Here is a 26,279-nt window from a genome sequence, read left to right as displayed (position 1 = left end):
ATAACTGGAAAACTTTTCAGATCATAGAAGGCTGCTTCTGACACCAGTTTATGTCAATTCTGTTCCCTATCCAGTGAAGTATTTGGTGATACCTCACCTAGTGACACCTTCTCATGGTGATATGTGCTGTTTATATGTTCTGTTTCCTGGATATACTCTGTTGCAAGCCTGTTTTCTTTTCTTTTTTTTTTTTTTAAGAAAAGGGGAATAATATTCATGTAATTTTTCAGAAAATGTTGTTTTTCAATGCTAGTGGGACACGGAGTCTAAGTCCACGGAAGCCACGGCCTGTTTCCACACTCCTTCAATGTCAGTTGCACTCCTATGAAATGGCTTCCTCTCTCCCTCCTTCCCTCCCAGGCAGAAGGCTGCTCTGCAGCTGTGGGCTCCTGCTGCCACTTGGTCTTTTAGGCTAAGAACACGGCCCTTTCCTGCCAGGTCTCTAAGGGGAATGAGGACTTCTTCCTCCACACAACATTAGTTCAGTGTGTTCTGATGCTATCAAAATCAGTCCCGTCCGAGACCATGCATGGTGGTACTTGCTGAATTAGTACCTAGTCCATGTACACTGCTTTATAAAATGGCTGAGTCATAAGTTGAGACCTTCATCTATGGGTCTTATCTATCTTTTGTAAATAGGATTTCACTATATGGCCCAGACTAGCCTCAAACTCATGTTCTTCTTGCCTCAGCCTACCTAGTATAAGGATTACAGGAGTATATCACCATGCCTGGTTAACTGTGGGTCTCTGCTTCCATTATGTAGAAGGGTCTTTCCATCCCATTTAAGTACTACTTCTCCAGGTATAGACAGATCCATACTTCAAATATCTTTGTATCTACAAATCACAACTTCCTACAGAATTTCAATATATTTCTTTTTAAGAACAGACATTCCAGGAATCCAAGAACACATTCTAGGCCTCCGTTTGTCTCTCAGAGAGCCAGGCTGCAGTATGTAACCAACACTTTGGGAGCTCATGTCGCTCCTGCAGTGAAACCCTCAGAAACACAGGCAACGAAGCACACACAGCTGGGTCCTCCAACAGGCTAAGGTGAGTAAGCAGGTGAGAGCTTCCCTAGAGCTCCTCGATGCATACATACTCAAAAGGAGGCAGGACCACAAAGTCAATGAGTTTCTTGAACCAGGTGTCTTGGCGTGAGAGGGCTGTGTCCTGTAGGGGTGATGTGTCCTCCCATACCACCTGGATGAACTGGCAGTCGGGCTCCCAGAAGGGCTCCTCAAACTCCAAAAAGATTTTGTTGTTGGTACCAAAGCCTAATTTTTTGATGGCTTCTGCCTTTTGGGCAGGCAGTGGTGGCTCAAAGAAGGCATCTTGATGTTCTTTAAGAAAACCTAAGGGCACGGTGACGATGACATGATAGGCAGGCAGGCGGGTACCATCTTCACACTCCACCAACACAGGGAAGGTCTCCCCTGGAAAAGCAGCTTCCTGGAAGGACCCATTCCAGTGAATGGTCTTCACCGGCTTGTCAAAAACCATCGAATCCTTGGGCAGGGAAGCCAGTATGCAGTTGGTAAGTCCTTGGTAACCACCAGCCAAGGTGCAATCCAGTCCCGGCAGCACTGTATACTCCCCGAATGGTGCAAGGGCCACCAGGTCCATGCTGTGGGTGCCGCTCACGCAACACTTTGTATTGAAGAAGGCATTCAGGATAGCCAGTGTGAGTTTCTTAGTGTCCTCATTCTCAGTCCAGTTAGCCACCTGCTGACTTAGTTCCTATTTCAGGCACTCTCCAACGCTGGCCACTGGGGGCTCAGGAGCTTTCAGGAACTCTCTGGTTCTATTAGTCCATAGTACAGATTGCCCATCTCTGTCGCCAGCTACAGGATCACACATGTTCCAGAGCTGGTATAGCTGCTCACAGAGGGCAGGGCCACGTGCCCTCCTGTCTCTACCTGCTGGTTCTCCTCTGATAACTCTTTCTCCCCCAGGAGCCCCAACTTCTCAGCCAGCTGGAAGACAGGATTGCCCTGGGAGGGCCCATGGATCCAGTGTGCACCCAGCTCCACTACACCACCGAAGCACCGTTCAGAGCGGATGCGGCCCCCAGCGCCGGCAGTGGCCTCCAGGACCCGCAGGTGTGGAGCAGCCGGATGGCTGCAGAGTCTCTGCGCAGCGCCCAGCCCAGCGATGCCGCCTCCCACCACCAGCACCCGCGGGCCCCCGGAAGCCATAGTTTGCTCAGGGTCCTCCAGCAACCCGTGGCCCTAGGCCACCCCAGCAGAGGCGGGCGGGGCGGGGCCAGAGCCCAGCCTGTTTTCTTACCACACCACATCTTACTACTTATGAGAGAAATATGAAGAATAAAAGGGTCCCTTTTATTCCCTTTCAGGTGTTCTCCACTGTGGACATATAATTTAAGCAGCAAAGTCATCCAGTGTAGGTGACTATGTGGACTCTGCAGAAATACTTTTAATGAATTGTCCCTGCCACTTGAAGTGCATGATACTAAAACAACATACCTTTGTGTGCATTACTTTGGTAACTTATGAGCTTGGAGAACACCACAGGCCCAGCCCTATCATCAGAGCTTTTAAGGCAAAATCCTGGACTCTGGCAGACTCAACTGTCTGTGCTCTTTCACATCCCCAGTATGACAGTTAAAGAGACAAGGGATGATGAAAAACAGAGAAGGGAGACATAGTAGGTCTTGCCTCCCTGGGGAGGGAACCAATAAAAAGGGTCCACTGACTTCTATATCCATTCTTAGGGACACATATAAGATGTAGATTTAAATAAAGGACAAGAAGTATGCCCAATTAAGCAATCTTGAGCATGGTGCAGTCCTGTTCATTACTAACTGGGCTCAGGTCTGTTCTGAAGTTGGTATCAAAAATTGTTAAATTGTTAATCTGTTAGTCCTCAAGGTGTGCAGCCTTACCTTCATGGATAATTGTCCATTTGTGTGTGTGTGTGTGTGTGTGTGTGTGTGTGTGTGTGTGCATGCATGTTAATTGGGAGTTCTTATCGAGTGAACTTCTACTTTTACTGGAATTTCACTTGACTCTAGAAAAAAGGTTCAGGACAGTAATTCATCTCTGCAGACACAGAATGAGGGCAGAAATGCCAGACTGCCATCCTCATCTTAGTCACTTCTTGGCCTAAACTGGGGAATGACTGTATTTTAGCAAAAGTAGCTATGAAGTGACAATTGCAATTCCCCTCCATTTCCAAACATTCCCTAATATTGAGGGACAGAGGGTATTAGCCAATCTGGCTCTAGGTGATGAGCTTGTACACTAGAAGGAGACAGGCAATATAGGCTAAAGTGTCCAAGTGCCAGTAAGCAATTAGATGCTTAAACCTAAAGCAGTAGCACCATCATAGAGCAGAACACCCAAGAGCTGCCGATAGAACACCTAACCAGATGGACTCCATCAGGAGACGCCTCCCTCTCAATAGCTCTGAGTACCAACTGCAGAGTGAATTCTCATGGTAGGCACTTAGTGCCAGGTGACCGAGGCAGGATAGAAAGATGAGGAAAGTAAAAAGAGCATGGGAAGAGAAAAGAATCTCCCACCCCAGAATCTGATTGAAGCCTCTCACAAATTGAGAGTCAAGGATTTCAGCACAATTAACAAAATTTACCACATAGAAATAATATTCCTTTTACATAGAAATATTTAAGTAAAAGTATTAAAATTGCAGTGAAGTATGCTGAAGACCTAAGCCTACATGATGTTTAAGCCTTACTCTTCCCCCAGCTGCAAACCATGTCTTAATTCTCTTGTGATCTCTGACTTTACTTATCAGCTATAATCCTAGCCAACTGTACTATCACATTATTTAATAAAATGACTAAAAGAAAATATTTTTAAAAAATTTAATGTAATTTCTTTACTGATTCTCTGGGAATTTCATGCCACGCACTTCAATTCCACTTTTAGTGATAACGCCCGTGCTACCACTACCCATTCACCATGTCCGAGTGAGGGGCTATGGATCGGAAAAAAACAGAGACAAAGACAGTGAGTCATTCACCACAGCAGAATGCCGAATGCAGTTTATTGAAAGAGGGAGGAAACCTTAAATACAGGCTTACAGCACAATGGGAGAACTTCAGAGGGCAGAAGTTTGCTACTGAATGTTCTACATTCTTGCATCTAAGCTGATAACTCCCAATATGCAGGATACACAAACAAGGAACTTCCCTTAAGCATTCAGGAGGGTGGATACTGGCAGGGAATTAGCATAGGGAGGAGATCTGGTCAAGGTCAGCAAGGAGGCAAACAGTTTACTCAAATATGGGGAGCCAGGGCCCTATACCACTCATTTACCAGTCCCCCCATATCTGCCCTTCACCCTTGCAGCATCTCCCCAAAAGAAAATTAAAAAAAAAGTAAGACCAAACCAAAACAAACAAACAAAAAAAATAAATCAACCTCTTAGCCCCTCTGTGTTTCCCACCTCTCCAACACCTCTTCATTCATCCCAGTGGCATTGTGGTTGTGTCACACAGTCTACCTTTTCATCCCATCAGCTTTACTTGCAAATGTTCCTTGCAATGAGTCATAGCTCTGGTTCAAGGCCTCTGGTTTCTGGTACACCATTATCACTGCACCCTCACCGAAACTCCTTTCAGATGACTGCCCTAAGTCATGGAGATCTTGTGGGTATCTTGACCCACTTTCCCAGAGCCAGTGATGGGTCGGCCCAGCTCTGTATGGCCCTGTGATTTCATCTTGCATGATTCATATGGCCCCTTGTGGTAACACAGGCCAGAGACATCAACACAGACCCCAGCTGCAGGACCACAGTCTCAAACATGGCCCATGGCAATAGCTAGGGCCTGGATGGCCCAGGCCACTCAGATCAGCAGGGTTCTGACAGGAGCACATTCCTTGGACACCAATAAGGCCACCAGTTGAGTGGCCCAGACCCCAGGCTTCTGTGTGGCCTTTGGTGGCAACATGGGCCTCAGACTTCAACTTAGGCCCTGGCTGCAATAGGGCCATGTACCCAGACATGGTCCTTGGCAACAGCCAGATGTGGATGTCACCATTGCCTCAAGTGACAGGGCAGGCCATTCAGATTGGCATGGCCTCAGTGGCAGCATGACCCTTGGCCATCAACACAGTGGTGACCCAGACCATTGACATCTACATGGCCTTTGATGATAACAGGAACCATGGACATCAACATAGACCTTGGCTGCAGTAGGGCAATGGACCCAGACATGCCCCTCAACTTCAACTCTGACCAAGACATCACCATGGCACTGAGTAGCAATGTAGGCCACTTAGATCTATATGACCCCAACTGCAGCACAGCTCTTGGACATGAACATGACCTCAGATGGCTGCCCATACCCGGGGTATCCATATAGCCTTTGATGGTAACAGGAGACATAGACATCAACACAGACCCTGGCTGCAGTAGGGCAATAAAGAAAATACTTTTTAAAAATTAATTCTTTGAGATATAACTTCAGAAGTCAAGAAAATTGCAATATTTTGCTCTAGCAAGGATGTTTAAGCTCAGCTCTCCCTCTCTTAAAAAATGTTCCCCCACTCTTTAGTGCATCTGGTCCTTTTCCAAATTACCACCCTTTCAATTATTCCCCTTACTTAAATCTATAATAAAATATTTCCCCAATAAACTCTGACTCTGCTCCTTGCTGATTCATCTTGACTTTCTATTCTGTTGTGCACTCAAGAATCTGGCTTATTCTAGGTTGAGTTTTCTGAAAAGAACCCTCAGGCTGCTGCAGGTAGCAGAGTGGGGTCTTTCCCTCTGCTCTGACTTCTGTTGTCACTGACAGAATCATGTATAAAAACATTTCTCCATACTATCTTGGTTTTACTGTTGGAATGTATAGAACAAAGAACCCCAACTTTTCTATGACTTTGTGACAGTCATACTGAATAACTTAAGCTGGCCTTTAACTCAGGAGGCTGCTTTCATGTGAAAACAGTAATGTTTACTTCATAAAAGAGCACGAAGAAGCAAAAATGAGATAGATGCAGCTGATTTGACACAAAACAGTGGTTTTTATATTTCTAATCACATTTCTTTGGCCATGGAATTCCCAATTGGCTGAGTTTCTCAAGAAGATACAATCTTCCCAGCCCCCTCCCCAAGTTCCTCTTCCTGTTGATTCAAGACACAAAGCCTTATATCATACATATCCTTGGGCTTGGGAATTGTCCTCTTCCAATTTGTGGGCTTGGTCACAGAGCAGACTGCCTGTATCTTTCCAATTCAAGGATGAACTAAGAGCACCTAGATATGAAGGCACCAAGCGCCATGGAGAGAAGACAGGGGACTGTCTCCTGTTCGTATGTAATTCTCTGATGAGCTCTAAGCTCACTTCAAACTGAAAATGGATCATAATGATTGATTTCTTTACTGCAGCCTCTAACATGTCTGAGCTACAACCATGCACAGTGTCTAATGTGAGTTCATTTTATTCTGACAAATTTTCTGCTTTTCTCCAAATAACTCTCTCTGAAAAAAAAAAATCATATATTAAGCATCTGGTAGCTTAGCCTCAACCAATGTTTGTTGTTGGAATAAAACCTGTCCTAAGTGGTCTAGTTGAATCCCACATTGGGAGTTTAAATAACAGTTTTTTAAAAGTCAGCAAAACACTTACCAACATCTGAAGACCTACACACATGTCCCAAGGGAGCCATACCTTCCTATTCTCCATGATACCAAGCAACTGTTATCTGAGCACCCATGAGAATAACAGTTAAGTTTTCAATGGAGATCTTAAAAGTCAGAGAGGCTTATGCAGATAAACTACAAATCCTACAAGACCACAGATGCCAGTACAGACTATTACGCTACTATGTCCAGGAAAACTACCCATCATAATTGAAAGAGAAAGATAAACTTTCTGTGGTGAATAAAATCAGGCTAATGGAATTTATAACCACCAAGGCAGCCCTACAAAGAGGAAACTGTAACGAATACTTCAAACCAAAAGAAAGAAGAAAGAAAAAAAGAAGGGAAGGAAGGAAGGAAGCAAGGAAGCAAGGAAGCAAAGAAGAAATGGATAAGGGTATCCAAGTAATAAGAATGAAAAAAATAACAATAATGTTAGATCAGTGATTGAACAAAAGAGGACTAAGAAAACAAACATCATGAAATTAAAAAAATCAAAGAAGTTAATATGTATTTCCAGTAATAACTTTGAATATCAATAGTCTCAGCTGCCCAGTTAAAGATTAGATGAACAGACTGGATTAAAAGAATAAGATTCATTATCTTACTACTTCCAAGAAGTATAACCCACCATAGAAGATAAATGCTACATTAAAAGTGAAAGGTGGGCAATGCTATTCTAAGCAAATGGAGCAGGAAACAAGTGGGTACCACTATCCCTAATATCTTACAAAAAAGACTTCAAAACAAAATCCATCAAAAGTGATATAAGTCACTTTTTACTTATCAGGGGAATGATCCATCATGGGGACATTTGCTGCAAGCCACAGGAATATGTAGTGGGAATTCAGATACTATGACAAAAGCTACTACCTGGTCAAGGATTTTTCCAGAGGTCAAGCCAAAGCTTAAGGAGTCATAGTGACACTTAGCTTTTGTATATATATTAGCCAGTTCCTGCAATGAATTTCTTGCATGCTGTTTGTGCTTCCAAGAGCATCTACAGTGAATTTTATCTGAAGCACCTCTCAGGAATCTAAGGTCAAACGACAGACAGAGTAAGCGTTTCACATCAAAATCTGATCTCTTGAAGTAAGGTAAATATTCATATGGAGACCCCGTCTAGGTCAGGGGGGTGATAGGTACATAGCTTTGTTTCTTGTGCAAATTAAGCTCAGACCTTTCTTTACAACCTCAGCAATATCTCTAGAACTTCCCTTTTGGCATTTAAACTTAGAACAAAAGGGTATTTTGCATACCAGATACATCAAGCTGTGACACAGCTGTCTAGATAACCCTGCCCAGATGTAGCTGAGTTACTGAGACTGTTAGAGCCCTAAAGAAATATAAGCAGCTTTATTTTACTCATGATTTACACTAACATTATAGACTCCTAACAATTTACCTAACCACTCCTAGAAATATAGTTTGAGCACATAAATTCCCTTTTTCTGATATATTAACTGATTTAAGTTCTTATTTGACCTCCTCCTTTAAACACTCCGCTTTTGGGTTGTAAAAGAAAGCCTGACAGTCACTGCCTGAGGAAAACTCTTATCTGCCTTGATGACCCTGTAAGAATTAAAGCCTGGTGACCTTGCCTCAGCCAGAGCATTGCTATTGCATGGGTATATAACTGTAAACCTCAGAGACTGGGAGGACATTACTGGAGAGTTAGAGAGAGAACTAGAAGGACAAGATGGAAGATGAGGAAGAGCCAAATGAGGAAGAACAAGGTGGGTAAGAACGAGATGAGAAAGACCAAAATAGGGAAGAACTAAGATGAAGGAATTAAGATAGCCCTTAGAGAGAAATAGAAAGATGTAGAGAGAACCAGGCAAAAAAGAAACCAAGAGAGCAGAGTAGAAGCCATGTAGAGAGAAATAAAATAATGTGAATGAACTAAGAGTTTCGTGTACATACATTCATTTAATATCTTCAAAAATTAGGTTATCAACTGGTTGTAGATTCTTCCTGAACCCTGGGAGAGGGCTATTGAGGTGCTGGACTCCGTTAGTCCTTAATAGACAATATTAAACATACAGCAACAGATTAGCCCAAACACATTAATAGTGGGTGACCTCAATACCCCACTTTTACAAATGGACAAATCATTCAGACAAAAATCAGCATAGGGATATTAGGGCTAAATGAAATTGTCTAAAAAATGGACCTAATAGGTATTTACAGGACATTACTTCAAAACACAACAGAGTACACATTCTTTTCAGCAGCCTGTGGAACTTTCATTAAACAGACCATATATTGGGACTGTTGTGCCCAGATCATGACCCCCAGAGAGACCACCAAAGACTAGCATGCCAGAATGCAAAAGCAAAGTTTAATTCTGGATATACAAGCCTACGCAGGGACTTCTTCCAATACATACAACGCAGTGGAGGCTGGAGGAAGTGCCCGCCTGTCTGTAAGCTCAGTTTTTAAAGGGAGAAACCACAAGGTTACATCATTTAAGGGTGCTGGTACAGGTACAATTTTGATTGGCTCGCTTCTAGGGACTTCTAGAAATTACTTCTAAGGGAGTGTTTGCCCACCACCATTTCTCATTGGCTGCCCTCAGGTGGGAGCATTTCTGTGGTCAGTTACCCTGGAAACCAGGGAGAGGACATTCCATAGTCCAGCAGGCATTACCTCGTGCCTACCTTGTGACTCTGTACTTTTACACTTCCTGGTTTCTGGAATCTGGACTGATTTCTTTCAGTAACTAATAGCCTATTCCCAAAAGGAGAAATCTTAGGCCTTAATTTTAGGGTGAAAGCATTTTGGTCTTATTTCTAAGATGGCTCATTTTGGTCTCACAGGGACAGAAAGCTTTTCTCAACAAATGCGGGAAAGTATTTTATCTTCCCACAGTGGAATAAGGATAGATATCAACCACAAAGGAAACCAAAGAAAATGCACATAGTTATGGAGGTTGATCAACACACTATGGAATTGTTATGAATCACTGAAGGAATAAAAAGCAAATTTTAAAATCCCTAGTACTGAATAAATATTAAAATGCAATGTAGCAAAATCTATGGGATATATAATGAAGGCACCCCTAAGAGGAAAGTTTATAGCTCTAAATGCCTGTTAAAAAAATCACAGAGAATGCAAATTAACAACTTAATGGTGTGTCTTAAGGCCTTGGAATAGCAAGATCCTAAAAGAATAAATGGAAAGAAATAATCAAGATCAAAAAGGAAATGAACAAAATAGAGATGAGAAAAAATAAATCAATGAAATGAAGAGTTCATTCTTTGATATTAACAATTATAACAGATTGACAAACTTTAGCCAAATTAACAAAAGAAAGAAGACCCAAATGATTTAAAATGAAAAAGGAAACAGATGAAAAATAAATACCAGTGAAATCCAGAGGAGAGCAATGGTGTACTTCTAAAACCTTTATTCTACCAAATTGGAAACCCAGAAAGAAATGAACAGATTATCAATGCATATGACTTGGCAAAGTTAAAACAAGAAGAGATAAAATATTTAAACAGACGCATCACCAGCAATGATATTAAAAGAGCAAAACAAAAACAAAAATCAAATGAAAACTAAAAACATTTCCCATCAAAAGAGTCCAGTTCCAAGTGGATTCATCACAGAATTTTATTAAACTTTTAAAGAACTAAAATTGACAGTTGTCAAACAAACTATTTCACAAGGTAGAAAAATAGTTTTTCCAAATTATTTTTATGAAATCAACATTATACTGATACTAATGCTGGATGAAGATAGAACAGAACAGAAAAATTATCTAGCAATCTCTCTGATGAACATAGATGCAAAAGTTCTCAATAATGTACCTGTAAACAAAAGGAAAAGACCAAAAGGATCACCCACTAATATCAGTTTGTCTTTATCCAAGAGTTATAGGAATGTTTCAGCATTCATAAATCAATATTATCTACCACATAATGTACCAGATAACAAGACCACTTGATCAAGTCAGCAGATGCAGAAAAGGCCTTTGACAAAATAATTTCATGACTAAAGTCTTACTCAGAGATATGAGGAATATAGACAACATACTCAGCATAATAAAAGCATCAGTAATATACAGCAAGTCCATAGCCAACATCATGTTAAACAGAGAAAACCCTGGCACTTTTTGATGTATATAACAAGGATGTCTCGTCTCTCTGCTCCTGTTTAATATAATGATTGCAGTTTTTGTTAGTTATTTAGCTGCGTTGTGTTCTTACTCTGCAAGGAAATGTCACGAAACACCACAGAATCCGCTTATAAGAGTTTTATTAGAGATAAAGGGATAGAGAGTGTGCAGGCCTGTGGGAGAGACACGTGCGTGGAGAAGAAGAAGGAACCAGGAACATGGCGCTCTGCTTTAAAACTGGCTGGGTGTGGCCAGGTCACATCACTACTCCACGCGTGTGCATAGATCACATGGTCACGTTGCGTGCTTACATGGCCATGAAATGTCATGGATCCTGGTTACGCGAGAGGCCTTGACCTGGAAATGGCTATCTTGACCTGGAACTGGCTAGGCGGAGGTGTCCAGGTCCGCTGGATATCCTGGTTACGAGTGACGCCCTGACCCGGAAAAGCCTATCCTGACCTGGAATTGGGTAGGCAGAAGTGTCCGACTGGTATATTCGACCGTGGGGGCGTGTTGTGAACCCTTCAGTTTTAGTCAGAAAAATAATATAAGAGATAAAGAGATGCAAATAGGAAGTGGTCAAAATATCCTTCATTGTAGGTGATATGAATCTACGCATAAAATACCCCAAAGAATCTACCAACAAAATTTAAAGAACACATTCAACAAGGTGGTAAAATACAAAATTAACACACACACACAAAAAAAAATCAGTAGCTTTGTTATCAATGACAAACATATTGAGGTGAAATCAGAGACACATCCTTATTTATAACAACCTCACATAAATAAATAAATTAATTAAATATCTTGGAATAAACATATCAAAGTGTTGGGAGACAGGCCAATCCAAGGCTTTCTCAGAGGCCCTGATTAAAGGACAAAAGGAATGATATTTCTGTGTCCTTGACTAAAACAAACTTGACAAGATCTAATCTGTGGCTGGAGTTAAGACCTCCAAAGAGTTAAGGTTTCTGTTTTTAAAAACTCAACTTTTTTCCTTGAAGAGACATGCATTATCAGTCTCAAGGCCACTGATAACAGCCTGTGGCATACATGAGATATCCTGTGTTCCCTTTGTTCAACATTGATTAACTTCCTACTAACTTTATCCCATTGTATGATAGCTTTCTCCTGACTCTCTCCTATTCGCCCCCCTCTCCACAAGTGTATATATGATGCTATAGTTCTTAATAAACTTGCTTGGCATGAGCCATCAGCTTGTGTAAAACCTCATACCCCAACTTTCCTGTCTTCTTTATTTTCCCCATCCTAAGGTCTCCTGCTCAAGAACTTGTCCCTAAAGAATGGCCCACTGGTCGAGGTCAACAAAGAAAGTGAAAGGCTTGTATAATGAAAACTTCAAAACATTAAGACAGAAATTTAAGAAGATACTAGAAGGTGGGAAGACCTCTCATAATCATAGATTGGTAGGATTAATGTTGAAAAATGCCCATCTTAACAAAATCAATCTGCAAAATTAATACAGTTCTATCAGGATTTGAACTCATTTTTTTTTTTTTTTGCACAGAAATTGAAAAAAAGTCTTAAAATTCTTTTTTTTTTTTCTTTAAAGATTTTGCTGTGGATATCACTCTATATAAATAAAACACTGATGGCCAGTGAACAGGCAGGAAGTATAGGCGGGACAAAGAGAGAGGAGAATTGGGGAAACAGGAAGAAGGAGGGAGAGACACTGCAGCCATCGCCAGGACAAGCAGCATGTAAAGATTCTGGTAAGCCACCAGCCACGTGGCAAGGTATAGATTTATAAAAATGGGTTAATTTAAGATAAAAGAACAGTTAGCAAGAAGCCTGCCACAGCCATACAGTTTATAAGTGATATAAGCATCTGAGTGATTATTTTATAAGTGGATTGTAGGACTGCGGGGCTTGGGAAACCTGGAGAGAAGCCCTCCAGCAACAAATGGCGCCCAATGGCTCGAGTTTCCACCTTAAACCTGAGAATATTTAATAACCAATTCTAAACAGAGCCAAAACCAGGTTCCTGCTTCTTGTCTCATATGGGCAGCTAGATGCCGCAAAACACGGGTTTGAACACTGGCGGATTCCTGGCGTTTGCGTTTGACCGGCAGTATGGTGGAAATGAGGCGTCTGCCAGCAGCACATTAAGCTGTGTGGTAGATTTAGTCTTTACTAATATTTAAAAAAAAAAAAAAAAAAAAAAGAGGTTTCTGGGCTACACGCTGCTTTGATAAAAGCTTAGACCCACTATTTCTGAGACTTGATGACACCCAGAGCTGGCGGAAAACATACCACTGCTATGTTGGGAAGCTGAAGTGGGCGGAGCCAGCAGCCACAGCGCCTTTTCAGTCTTAGAATGGTGCAGTTTAAAACAATAGGCTCAAGGTAATATAAAAAATAAGCCACGTAAAGATGGCTACCACACAGAGAATCTGCATTATGTTGTCTTTGATATTCGTAACTGAAGAAAAACATTTGATTGCAAAAGCTGTTGAGTTATGCCAAAATGTATATTTTAAAGGTACCTTGACTTCAAAATTTGGATATAAGGATATGTTGCTTTGGAAAAGAGGTTCTGCTTTTGTTTCCACAGAAAGCCAGAGGCTGTGGATTTGTTCCAGATTAAGATACATCAGGTTTCACCAGCCAAGACCCCTGAAAGGTCTCCGATGACACCATGGCCCAGATGATCCAACATCCAGAGCGGTTTCAAGGCAACTGGTTCACACAATACAGCCTCATGGACTACCCCATAGGCCTAAAATTTTCTTTGCATCCCCATAAGATACAGCGCCCCCCTCCAAAGTAGTAAGAGATGCTACGCCCAAATTCCCAAATATACCAAGCTGGCTTTAGAGGTGGAATTGGCTCACTCCCCCTCTAAACCCAGACATATTGCTTTAAAAAAAAAATGGTTAAGAGATTCTTGTGTTCCAAATCAGAAGAGCCCTCTGGTGTGGGACAGAGAAAAACCAATATTTTTATTTAAAACAGGTTGATTATAAATGTGATCTCTTTCTAAAAAAGAAAAGGGGATATGATATAGATATATAGGAGGATATGGAGATGATAAGATAAAAGGGTAGATTAATCAACCTACTTTTAAAGAACAACTTGTTTAAAATGTTTTACATTGGTATAGATTTTAGTTTATGTTTAAAATGTTTCACATTGGTATAAATTTTAGTTTATTGATACAAACTTGAAGTTAATTTTGTTATACTATATATATATACATATATATATATATTTCTATTCTTGTTTGAGGTATTATGTTTATGTAACTCATTTAAAATTGTAATGGATAATTAAGAAATAGATTAATAATTAGTCATCTATGATAATCATATTTGTAGCCATGTTAGTTAAGTCTTCTAGGTATACATAGATATATTTCAGATAGATAGGTAATCTTCAAACACTTCATAGACCTAGAGAATATGGCATTTAAATAACTTAGAATTCTGTTGACATGAGACACAATTGCTCCTGGCTGCACCAATTTGATCCCGAGAGAATGTTGGGCTTCTAAGACATTTCCATTTGGAAGTTTGTCTTCTTGGCACAAAATGGCCTACTGGGCAAAGAACTGCCCTTGCCTTGACGGCTGACAGTACGAATGCAATGCTGTCCTTCCTGGACAAGTGGGACACAAGAAAAGTGACCACTGTACTCTGCCAAGACAGGGTAAGATGGTCTTTCAGAATTCCTGCTTCTAAAAATGGTCTGTCAGATACTCTAGGCCTCTAGCCAATTTGAATACACCAACAATGATGCAAAACATTAGGTGACTGTCCAGGCTGCCAGCTGTCTTGGTCTATCCTTGCAAGATTCCCAAAAGTTGCTTCCATCCATCTACCATTTCTCAGGTACCATTATGTTCCTTCTCAGGTCTTTGATGTGGTTAAAGACTAGATAGTTGTAATTTCCTCAGTTATGATAAAAGATAAGTTAGATATAAAAACTTAAACTCACAAATATAAGATAGATGGGACATCTTCTTTAATATTATAACTGTAATTCTTGCTTGATAATTGTTTTGTTATATGTAATTTTACCATGTTAAAGTTAAAACCTTCCTTTTTAAAAAAAGAAGAAAAGGGGAAGTGCTGTGGACATCACTCTATATAAATAAAACACTGATGGCCAGTGAACAGGCAGGAAGTATAGGCGGGACAAAGAGAAGGAGAATTGGGGAAACAGGAAGAAGGAGGGAGAGACACTGCAGCCACCACCAGGACAAGCAGCATGTAAAGACTCTGGCAAGCCACCAGCCACGTGGCAAGGTATAGATTTATAAAATGGGTTAATTTAAGATAAAAGAACAGTTAGCAAGAAGCCTGCCATGGCCATACAGTTTATAAGTGATATAAGCGTCTGAGTGATTATTTTATAAGTGGATTGTGGGACTGCGGGGCTTGGGGAACCTGGAGAGAAGCCCTCCAGCAACAAGATTTATTTATTTATTATGTATACAGCATGTATGACCAGAAGAAGGTACCAGACCTTATTACAGATGGTTGTGAACCACCATGTGGTTGCTGGGAATTGCACTCAGGACCTCTGGAAGAGTAGTCAGTGCTCTTAACCTCTAAGCCATTTCTCCAGCCCCCTAAAATTCTTATAGAAGCACAAAAGACACAGGATAGTCAAAACAATCCTGAAAAATAAAAGCAATTTTGGAGGTATCACCATTTCTGATTTCAAGTTATACTAAAGAGCCATAGTAAAAATAATAATACATATATATTCTTATATATTACTATCATTAAAACAGAAACATTGATCAATGAAATAGAATTAAGGACCCATATAGAGCTCACATTCCTATAGCCACATGAATTTTGACAAAGAGGCCAAAAATATACACTAGAAAAAGGACAGAATCTTCAACCACTGGTGCTGGAAAAACTGAATAGCTACATGTATGTAGAAGAATGAAACTAGGTACTTATTCTTTACTCTGTGCAAAACTTGTCTCCAAATGTATAAACACGTCAACATAAGACCTGATACCCTGGCTAGCTAGAGAAAAAAGTAATGTTTGCTTCAACTTGTAGGTAAATGGAAGGACTTTCTAAATAGGATTTTTGTAGCACAGGAATCAAGATGAACAATTCACAAATGGGACCACATGAAACTAAATTGATTCTGTACAGCAAAGAACACTATCAATCAAGTGAAGAGGCATCTACAAAAGGGAAGAAAATCTTTTTTCCTCTATACATATGATAGAGAATTAATGCTACAATAAGTAACTCAAGAAATCAAACACCAATAAAACACTTGATTAAAAAATAAGCTACTAAACAGAGAGCTCTCAAAAAAAATACAAATATGTAGGAAATATCAGGGAAACAAAAATTAAAACTACTTTAAGTTTATTCTAGTCAAGATGACTAAGCAAAACTGATGAGAAATGCTGGCCTAGAAATGGGGAAAGGGAAACACTTATTGGTATTTTGGAAATCAATAGGGAGGTTCTTTATGGAATGTCATGTTGTTTGGCTGTAAGAGAACTGAAATTATACAATTTACAGGTAAATGGATAGTACTAGATATAATAATTCTGAATAAGGTAACGTAGACCCAGATAGACAAATACTACATGGTCTATCTCGTATGTGTATCCTCACTTTGAATCTTCAGATATGTGTTTTTAAGGTTGGGTACAAATATAATTTAGGAAACTGTTAAGGAGACATGTGGAGTTTTGAGGTAAGGGAAATAATAAAACATCAGTGCCACCAGGAAAGATGAGTTAGAAAGAATTAAGTGAGGTGGAGAATAGGAAGGAAGGGTAGAGAGGGCATGGAAGTGATAACTGACACTAAAGATCTCTGAAAAATTTATATGGAAACCTATCTTTTGAGTTTCATATACAAATATGTGTGAATATTTATACAAAATATATAAAATGACATTAAATGCACTTGCCTTGTATGGAGGATAATCTCTACCAAACACCACAGGCTATTAAACAAAAATCCCAGCATCAAGTCTTGTTAAAATCCCTTTGATCCTCCTATAACATTGCTCTTGGTTACCTTTCAGAAATTGATGAAGTCCCCGTTGCTGAAGACACACATACTTGACCTGAAATCTTCACCCCTGCTAGCTAGTTTTCACAGTTCCAGAAGGTGCTATGAACACTACTAGAGGAGAAAAGTAACCAACAGTCCTTAAGTTCAGCTGTGAACTCCTGAGCTATAATAATGATCACCCTTGCAAGATATGCCCAGGAGTACAATAAGAGCATGAATGTTAGGAGAGTAGCCAGCCAAGTTCTGATTGGATGATAGGCCTGCTCCACAAGATAGAACTCATGCCCATTACTGTGATGATGTATTGTGTACCCCAATAAAGCTTACCTGGGGATCAGAGAAGCAGAACAGCCAGCCACTAGCTTACCTCTATGAAATCGTCAACCTCAAAAGAGCGAGTTCCTATTTCCCCACACCTTATATACCTTTCTGTGTCCTGCCATGTTACTTCCTGGGATTAAAGGTGTGTGTAACCACTGCCTGGTTCTGTTTCTCTCATGTAACCCAGTGTGGCCTTGAACTCACAGAGATCCAGATAGATCTCTGCCTCCTGAGTGATAGGACTAAAGGTGTGTGCCACCACTGCCTGACCTCTATGACTAATTTAGTGGCTGGATCTGTCCTCTGATACCCACGTAAGCTTTATTGGGGTACATAATATATTACCACATGTTACTGTTACCTTGGCCAAGAACCCATGGTTGGATAGGCCATATGCCTCAGGGAAGAACCTATTACTATTATACTGCTAAGTGGACATAGTATCAAACTAGTTTCTAAATACTTTATATTCCTTTCCATAGATTAGTGCAGCGTTCAACCCTCATTGGAGAAATTTCTTTTTGCAGTAGATAGCAATTGGTACAGAAACTCACAGCTGGTAGAAGTACATAGAATAAGAGACTGTGAATTACTCAGCCTTAAATGGGATGGTGATATTATACACTATGGTGATATTTTATTTGTGTTGAAATGTGATTTTATTTGTATGTTAATAAATAAAGTTGCCTGGAGATCAGAGGTCAAAACGAGCCATAAGCAGAGTGAGGTGGTGGTAGCATATGCCCTTAATCCAATCACATGGTAGGCAGAGTCTCTGTGGTCAAGGACACAGTCAAGTGTGGTGACATGAACCTTTAATTCCAATACCAACCATAGAGACCCTGAGGTAGTGACAAGGAAGTCATGTGGTTGGGTTTAGAGCCAATGAGAAGGCAGAACAGAAAGGCAATAAAAAGACAAGTCAGATAGGAAGAAGCTCTTTCCCTGGGGAAGATACTTCTGGTGGTAAACTAAAGTTAGTCGCGGCTATTGCTCTGATCTCTTGGGCTATTTCCTCTGTATTTGGCTCCATGTTTCTTATTTACTAAGACTGTTTACAAATTCATCTACAGTATGGCCTTTTTTCAGTGCTCAGAAGTCAACAAAGAAGACACAAGAAAGATTCTAAGAGTCAAAGCTTATAGATGAATGCTGCAAAAAATGTTTTCCAGACATGACAGACCTGTTGCATGCATTAACTCGTTATCTGTACAGTATGCACAAGACCTGTACAATATTAATCTGGCCAAAAATCTGATATGGGCTAGGGAGGTGCTCAGGAAACACCGCTCCTAGATGACTTGCTGTTGGCAATTGATGGCTACTGGGGAAGGAAGACTCAGCCCCTGGTAGTTTGCTCAGGTTCCAGCAGTTGGCTCTATGCCAATGCACCTGAAGGCAGTACTAAGAGGACTCAGCTACAAAGAGTGTACATGAAATTAAAAGGGAAATGTGGTGGTAGGGCACAGGAGGAGTTGGAAGGGAAAGAATTGATTTTAATATGTTGTATAAATTCATGAAATTGTCAAGCCATAATTTTTACCAATTCCCAAAAAAGTTAGTGCTAATCTCCCACCCTCTTTTTATCACACTAGAGTAATTAAAAGTCCTTAGGTTGAGTAACCTGGAGTCCATTCCCAAGTTTAATTCTGTCTATTCTGCTGGTGATACATTAACATCTCAAAGAATAGTGCTTAGGTTCTTTTGTTAAAACTTGTACTTCTGTAGAATATCTCAGACAATAGTTCCAAAGTTTTATAAGTATAATACAGAACAACCCATAAGAGCAAATATTTTAAGAAAATTTATTTTAAAAGTCCTTGTTAGAATTTTTTTTAAGAGGTTGACTGTAAATCTTGAAGAAATATCAAAACTGGAAGACAAAAGACTTGGAAAAGCAACAGATAAAATTTGACAGAATGATTATCAATTGATAAAAGGGTCTAACTCTATTTAAAATAATAGTTGCCACATAGTGGTGGCACATACCTTTAATCCTAGCACTCAGCAGGCAGAGCCAGGAGGATTTCTGAGTTCGAGGCCAGCCTAGTCTACAGAATGAGATCTAGGACAGGCACCAAAACTACACAGAGAAACTCTGTCTTGAAAAAACCAAAAAGAAAATAAAAGATAATTGTCATGATATAATTAGGAACACACACAAATGCAAGCCAAAAAAAAAATGATAGTAAATAATAATAATAATAATGAAGAGTTAGAACTTTAAAAGTTGTAGCTTTGGGGGTTTTCCTAACTTTTGCATTTTTGAAAGCTTGTATACTTGAGGACCATAAACCCATTTAACATAAAAAGCCCACAACAATTACTATCATAATGAAGCTGAAGTTCTTGATGTGTGTGAATATGTATGTATGAAGGGGAGGGGGGAGAGAGAGAGAGCACACATGTGTATGTGATGAGCACACAAATTAAGTTTTTTGGCAAAATTTAGAATCTTTGACTTGGTAGCTAATAAGCTAGGGAAATGCATGTCAGGTACTTGTCACTTTACCATACCCCTGCTAACTTCTGTTGGAGGTGTTGAGGCTCACACCTCTGTGGGTGGATAATTATTTAACAGAGCCCTTCACCTACCGTGAGAAGTTTCATTTGGTATGACAGATTAGATGGCTGCTGTATTAGATGACTTGTATTCCATCTACCACATCTTCTTAGAAGTCTCTGGAAAATTTTAAGTACCCACACCCCCACCCAGGATCATGAAAACATAATTTTCATGTGACATGCAGTGCAGACGAGAAACTTGAGGCTCTCCTTGAGATTTCTGTTTTGGGGTGAAAGCCAATTGCCAATTAATTTTTCTGCAGCTGCAACCCACATCTGGAGGAGTTGGTATGAAGGAGAGCAGCTGTCCTTGTGGGTGCTCGATCTGCACTGTGGGGTTCCATATACTCTTGACAGCTTAACATCACAGATGTTTTCTTGTCTTTCTCATTATTTGATCTGCTATTTTGTTATCATCCCCTCACCCTTAGTTAGTCAGTCAGTTTTATTGATTGTAATCAGAGACATTGTTCAAGACCTGGACAAACTTGAAAACTAGTGTTCATAGACAATTTCAACTAAATCTTTGAACTGTAAGGTCCTGAAGTCAAATGAAACATTGGATTGCATTGGATTGGATTGCACCCTCAATGAGAGTGTCTCCCTGAACAGTGGCCTGTTTTAAAGATGCCCCTGTACTACAGAGCTGATCTCCACCACACACAGCACAGACTTCCGTGGAGTTTTGGCTGCTTCTTAAGGAGATCTTCAGGTCACTAGAAATGTTTCTGCTCGGTTGACAAGTGAGAAGACAAAGTTGGATGTCATGCTTAGCACATTTTTCCTGTTTCCCCTCCTTGTGTTCAGAGTATTTTAGCACTCTGTGCTGCCCACTGTGCCAATCAAGCAGATGGCCTCGTTTTCCGTACTGTTACCTCAGAAGTGTTTAATTAGCCTCTTCCTGCTGTCATCTCACTCTCACTCAGCTGTGTTCATTAGATGCCCCAAAAGCAGCAGGTCAGAAAGGCCTGCTTGAAACACGAAGCTAACATTGTTCTAGATTCCTTAAGGATCTCACCTACCATTTGACTGTCAGCAACTCGGCCCACTGGTGTGGCACAGCACGTCATCTTGGAACCTGTGTGCATGTGTGTGTGTGTGTGTGTGTGTGTGTGTGTGTATTTATGTACAAAACCATAAGGATGACCTGTAGCATTTTCCACTGAGTACTTAAAAGTTTTTAAGTTAACAAACATAAATATGCCTCTTCAGTCCACTGTTCTTTCTTTTTCAATTTATCTTTTTCTCCGATACGTAAGTCAAGTCAGCACAATGAATAATAAGTGTTTGTAGATCAGTGAAATGACCCATGGAACTGAGTAGAGAGGAAGGACAGTGCCAGCCTCAGCAGCAGGGCAGAGTGGAGTGTAATACTACTCCAGAGACTGCACTGGCATTGTGTGTGACTGTGACCTTTATTTCCACCCTCATCAGTGACACAGGAACTCCAATGCAGTGAATGCAGCATCCTGGACATCACAACTTTACATACACATGCATATGTGTAGAGGTTTCTATTTATGAGTTGTTAATCCTTTGGGATAAAGAAAAATATTACATGTGTTCTGTGACTTAAACACTGCAATAGTAGAGGAGATTTGTAAAACTTAGGCAGAAACGACTGTTCATAATTTCCATGGCTGTAAGGAACATTTGGAGGCACTTAGAACCCCAACAACTCTCAGCAGCCTGGATAGAAACAAACAAATAACTTCACCATCTCTTTATGGTTATGAGATCTACAAACACACAGACAAGGGAGTTTCCCCCAAGTAGTTGATAGCATTCATTAAGCACTTTCCCTGTTGCGAATATGATTCATTTCATTACATCATTTTATCATCATGACAACCACTGTACATAGCTGTTCTTATGCCCCTGGCGTAGAGGAGGACAGAAGGGCTTGAACTTAATGGGCTCAGAACAGCTGGACAGCTGCGATGTAAGCCAGCACCCAACCAGCACCCAGTACAATAACAGGACACTAGGCTATGTCAGCACTGATAGAATTCAGTGCCGTGCATCTTTAAGCTAAAGCTTTGGAAGAAATCTTTGGAAATCAGATTTTACTCCATCTTAGATTAAGAACATATATAGAATGTTAAAATCACAGAAAACTTCTGTTAACAATCTTTCATAGTTGGAAACATCTTTCCTAATTATTTCTAGTCCCCTACCATAAGAATTTATTTCAATTTTAATTTGAAAAACAAGTCATTTTTCTTAAAGATTTACTTTATCATGTGTGTGTGTGTGTGTGTGTGTATGTGTGTGTGTGTGTGTGTGTGTGTGCGCGCGCGCATGCATGTGAGTGGCCATGGAGGACAGAGGTATCTGATTTCCCTGGAGCTGGAGTTACATGGAGTTATGAGCAGCCTGGTGTGGGTGCTAGGAACTAAACTCAGGTCCTCCACAACAGTACATGCTTCTGACCTCAGAAACAACTCTCCAGATTAAAACAAAACAAAACAAAACTAATTTAAAATTATTCCTATTCATGAGGATTGTATGTATACATATGAAAATGTACAGAACTTTTTTAATTGTTAAACTAAATTTTATGGACTTGTGAACTTTTAAACTGTTATCGTTGAAAATGTGAGAAAAAGAAGTGAAAACCTCCACAGTTTTATCATTGCTTTTAGAATTGAACAAAAGGCAAGAGAATTATTTATTACTTAATTTTAAGCTCATTTAACTAGGTAAGAGACTCCATGAGAGCTATAGAAACACATGGTTTAAAGAATTATCTTTCATTGAGATACATTATTCTGAGTAGAGGATTTTCAAAGAAAAAAATTCCCTGTATACAGAATTATGGATCTGATTATCTCACAGTCATGTTTTTTTTCTCTTACACCCAGGAATCAGACAATAAAAGAAGTTTTTTTTTTTTTTAAATCTATATTTATTTATTTATTTTTAGCTACCCCTTGATGCTCAGCTGCCAACAATAATGGCCCCCTTTACTTGAGTGGCACTCTTTTTCTTTCTGGTTACTTTTTGGAAAGTGACGAAAGTAGACAAATGTCAAATAAACAAAAATGATTAAAATTTAAGAAGACATTTAAACACTAGTTCTGAAATTTATAAAAACATATAGGTGGGGTTTAAGAATTTTTCTAGAATAGACATTTTTGTAGTAGTTAGAAAAGACCCAGCAGATGAAGTAAAGACTCCCACCAAAACCACACTGTGGCTGTGCTTGTCTGCTTTTCTTGCTTGTGGTCTCTGTCTCTTTCTCACCAATGAAAGAGGCCAAAAGTCAGGCCCCAGCCCCAGCCTACAGGATTCTGTCTTCCTGTAGGAAAAAAGAAGTATCATCTTAAAAAACTCACTGTTCAGATTAAATTCAGTGGTTCCTTATAAGTCACTAGCTTCACTGAGACCTAATCTGAGAGTGAGGGATGTCTCTGGGCCTGTCACATAAATGGGGCATGCACAGAAATGCACTTTCTCTTGTTGAGATGAAATTAACACTTGTTCTAGAAGAAATGACAGAAAATCCACAGTACAGAGAGGTACAGAGGACACGTGATTTACCTGACTGTAAAACTTCCTCAGAGGACTGTTTTCCTTCTGACCTGAATATGCATTTTTTCTTCTAGGTAGAAGTGTCTCTTCTAAAAATAAACTGCATAAGCTTAGACTCTCCCCTGACTGTGGCTCTCTGTTCTTGTTTTACATTTTTTGGGCTTTGAAGAAGACATTATCTCAAGCCCTAATTTCACAAATCTTCCTGATGAGAAATTTGTTCTTTAAACATGGAAATTATAGAACTTCATTTTGTGTGAGATTGTCTTATTTAAGTATAAATAATTACTCTTCCAGAAATGCTCATTCTTTCCATGTTCATTTGAGTATAAACACGCTGCTGAGTTAGGAGACTTCTGATTCTGAGGAAAGCATACAGCAGCTGATTGAAGAGCTCATAGATGGCACTGGTGCTCTGTGATCCTGCAGACAGGTACTGGAGAGGAGAGCCTGCTGTGACAGTGGCTTTCCCAAACACCTCTTGGACCGTAGTCTGGGATACAACAAAGTCTCTACCAAAGCACTGCGATGAGGCAACATAAACTTACACATTTAAGAATGGTGTAGCCAACTCATTTCTGATTAATTTGTTATCATTTGAGAAGAAGAGGTACATAGCATACTGTAGAAGGCTGGACAAATTCTTTGAATTACACTTGATAAGAAGAAATCTACTTTTGCGCACAAGGGAAAGCATTTTTACATATGATTTAACAAAAAACAAGCATCCTCGCCCCTGGTTGCCCTGGGTTCTCTTTCTTCCATGAGCCTCAGACCAGCAAGTCAGAGTGACACCCAGCAAACAAAGCTCTGTGTGTCCTTGGAAGATGGAAACTGTGGGTGCTTTGGCAGTGATGAGGCAGATTGTCACTGATGCACTACCCTGTAGCTAGAGTTTTCCTGCCTTGCCCACAGTCAGGACAAATCTTTGCCACCCGCCAGTCCTACAGTCGCTCAGACCCAACCAAGTAAACACAGAGACTTATATTGCTTACAAACTGTATGGCCATGGCAGGCTTCTTGCGAACTGTTCTTATAGCTTAAATTAATCTATTTCCATAAATCTATACCTTGCCATATGGCTTGTGGCTTACCGGTGTCTTCACATGTTTCTTGTCATGGCAGCAGCTGGTAGTTACTCCCTCTGCCTTCCTGTTCTCTCAATTCTCCTCTCTGTTAGTCCCGCCTATACTTTCTGTCTGGCCACTGGCCAATCAGTGTTTTATTTATTGACCAATCAGAGCAACAGATTTGACATACAGACTATCCCACAGTACTTCCCCTATTTTTTTTTTTCTTCAAAAGGGAAGGTTTTAACTTTTACACTCTACAAAGCCAGCTTGGTATATTTGGGAATTTGGGCATAGCTTCTCTTACTACTTCCTGCTGGAGGGGGGCACTGTATCTTATGGGGACACAAAGAAAAATTTAGGATTATGGAGTAGTCCGTGAGGGTGTATCGTCTGAGCCAGTTGCCTTGAAACGATTCTGGATGTTGGATCATCTAGGCCATGGTGTCATTGGAGACCTTTCAGGGGGTCTTGGCTGGTCAAACCTGATGTATCTTAATCTGGAACAAATCCATAGCCTCTGGCTTTCTGTAGAAACAAAAGCAGAGCCTCTTTTCTAAAGCAACATATCCTTATATCCAAATTTTGAAGTCAAGGTACCTTGTATACAAGGTATACACATTTTGGCATAACTCAACAACTTTTGTAATCAAATGTTTTTCTTCAGTTACGAATATCAAAGAGAACATAATCCAGATTCTCTGTGTATTAGCCATCTTTACGTGGCTTATGTTTTATATTACCTTGAGCCTATTGCTTTAAACTGCAGCCTTCTAAGCTTGAAACGGCACTGTGGCTGCTGGTTCTGCCCACTTCAGCTTCCCAACATGGCGGTGGTACATTTCCGCCAGCTCTAGGAGCCATCAATTTTCAGAAATGGTGGGTCTATGCTTCTATCAAAGCAGCATACAGCCTAGAAACCTCTTTTCTTTTCTTTTTTTTTTTTTTTGTACTAGCAAAGGCTAAATCCACCACGTAGCTAAATGTGCCACTTGCAGAGGACTCATTCCTGCCATACTGCAAGTCGAGCACACCAGGAACCTGACATAGTAGAGAGTAGCTCAAACACTCACACTGCCTTTAACTTGAAAGAGACAACTAGGAACTATTTATAGCTCCATTTTATAATCTTTTTACTTAGGTTTTAGGTGCAAATTCTTGCCATTGGGTGTCATTTGTAATTTGTATATTGATACAAATACAGAACTATATTTGTTATAATGTACATATATTTCTACTCTTATTTGAAATATTTTTGTATTGATACAAATTAAATTTATATCTGTCATACTTTATGTATGTTCTACTTCTGTTTAGGATATTCGGTATATTGATATATATATTTAAGATTATTGTCATGTTGCATATCGCACTATATATTCCTACCTCTGTTATAAATATCTTGTGTATTGTCACAATTTTGAAGTCATCATTCTTCACCATACATTTGCTTATAGACTGTTTACCTTGTTTACATGAAGCCTTAGTCCTTAACTTATTTCGGCAGATAAGACTTATAGATTCATAGTCACCTATGCCTGTCATCTCTATAGTTATGTTAGTTAGGTTATCCAGGTTTACAGATACATAGGTCAGATGGACAGGTAATCTTCAAACACTTCATAGACCTAAAGAATATGGCATTTAAATAACTTAGAATTCTGTTGACGTGAGACACAATTGCTCCTGGCTGCACCAATTTGATCCCGAGAGAATGTTGGACTTCTAAGACATTTCCATTTGGAAGTTTGTCTTCTTGGCACAAAATGACCTACTGGGCAAAGAACTGCCCTTGCCTTGACGGCTGACAGTACGAATGCAATGCTGTCCTTCCTGAACAAGCGGGACACAAGGAAAGCGACCACTGTACTCTGCCAAGACAGGGTAAGATGGTCTTTCAGAACTCCTACTTCTAAAAACGGTCTGTCATATACTCTATGCCTGTAGCCAATTTGAATGCACCAACAATGATGAGAAACATTAGGTGACTGCCCAGGCT

General features: G+C 40.0%; 1 pseudogene; it reads right to left on the bottom strand.

The window, feature by feature from the left end:
• Positions 1-1,066: 1,066 nt before the first annotated feature.
• LOC114683783 lies at positions 1,067-2,200 on the bottom strand (annotated as a pseudogene).
• Between the last annotated feature and the right edge of the window lie 24,079 nt (positions 2,201-26,279).

Source organism: Peromyscus leucopus, chromosome 2, assembly GCF_004664715.2.
Source record: "Peromyscus leucopus breed LL Stock chromosome 2, UCI_PerLeu_2.1, whole genome shotgun sequence".
NCBI lineage: Eukaryota > Metazoa > Chordata > Mammalia > Rodentia > Cricetidae > Peromyscus > Peromyscus leucopus.
Note: the sequence above shows the minus strand (reverse complement) of the source record. Positions and strands in the feature narration are given on the sequence as shown.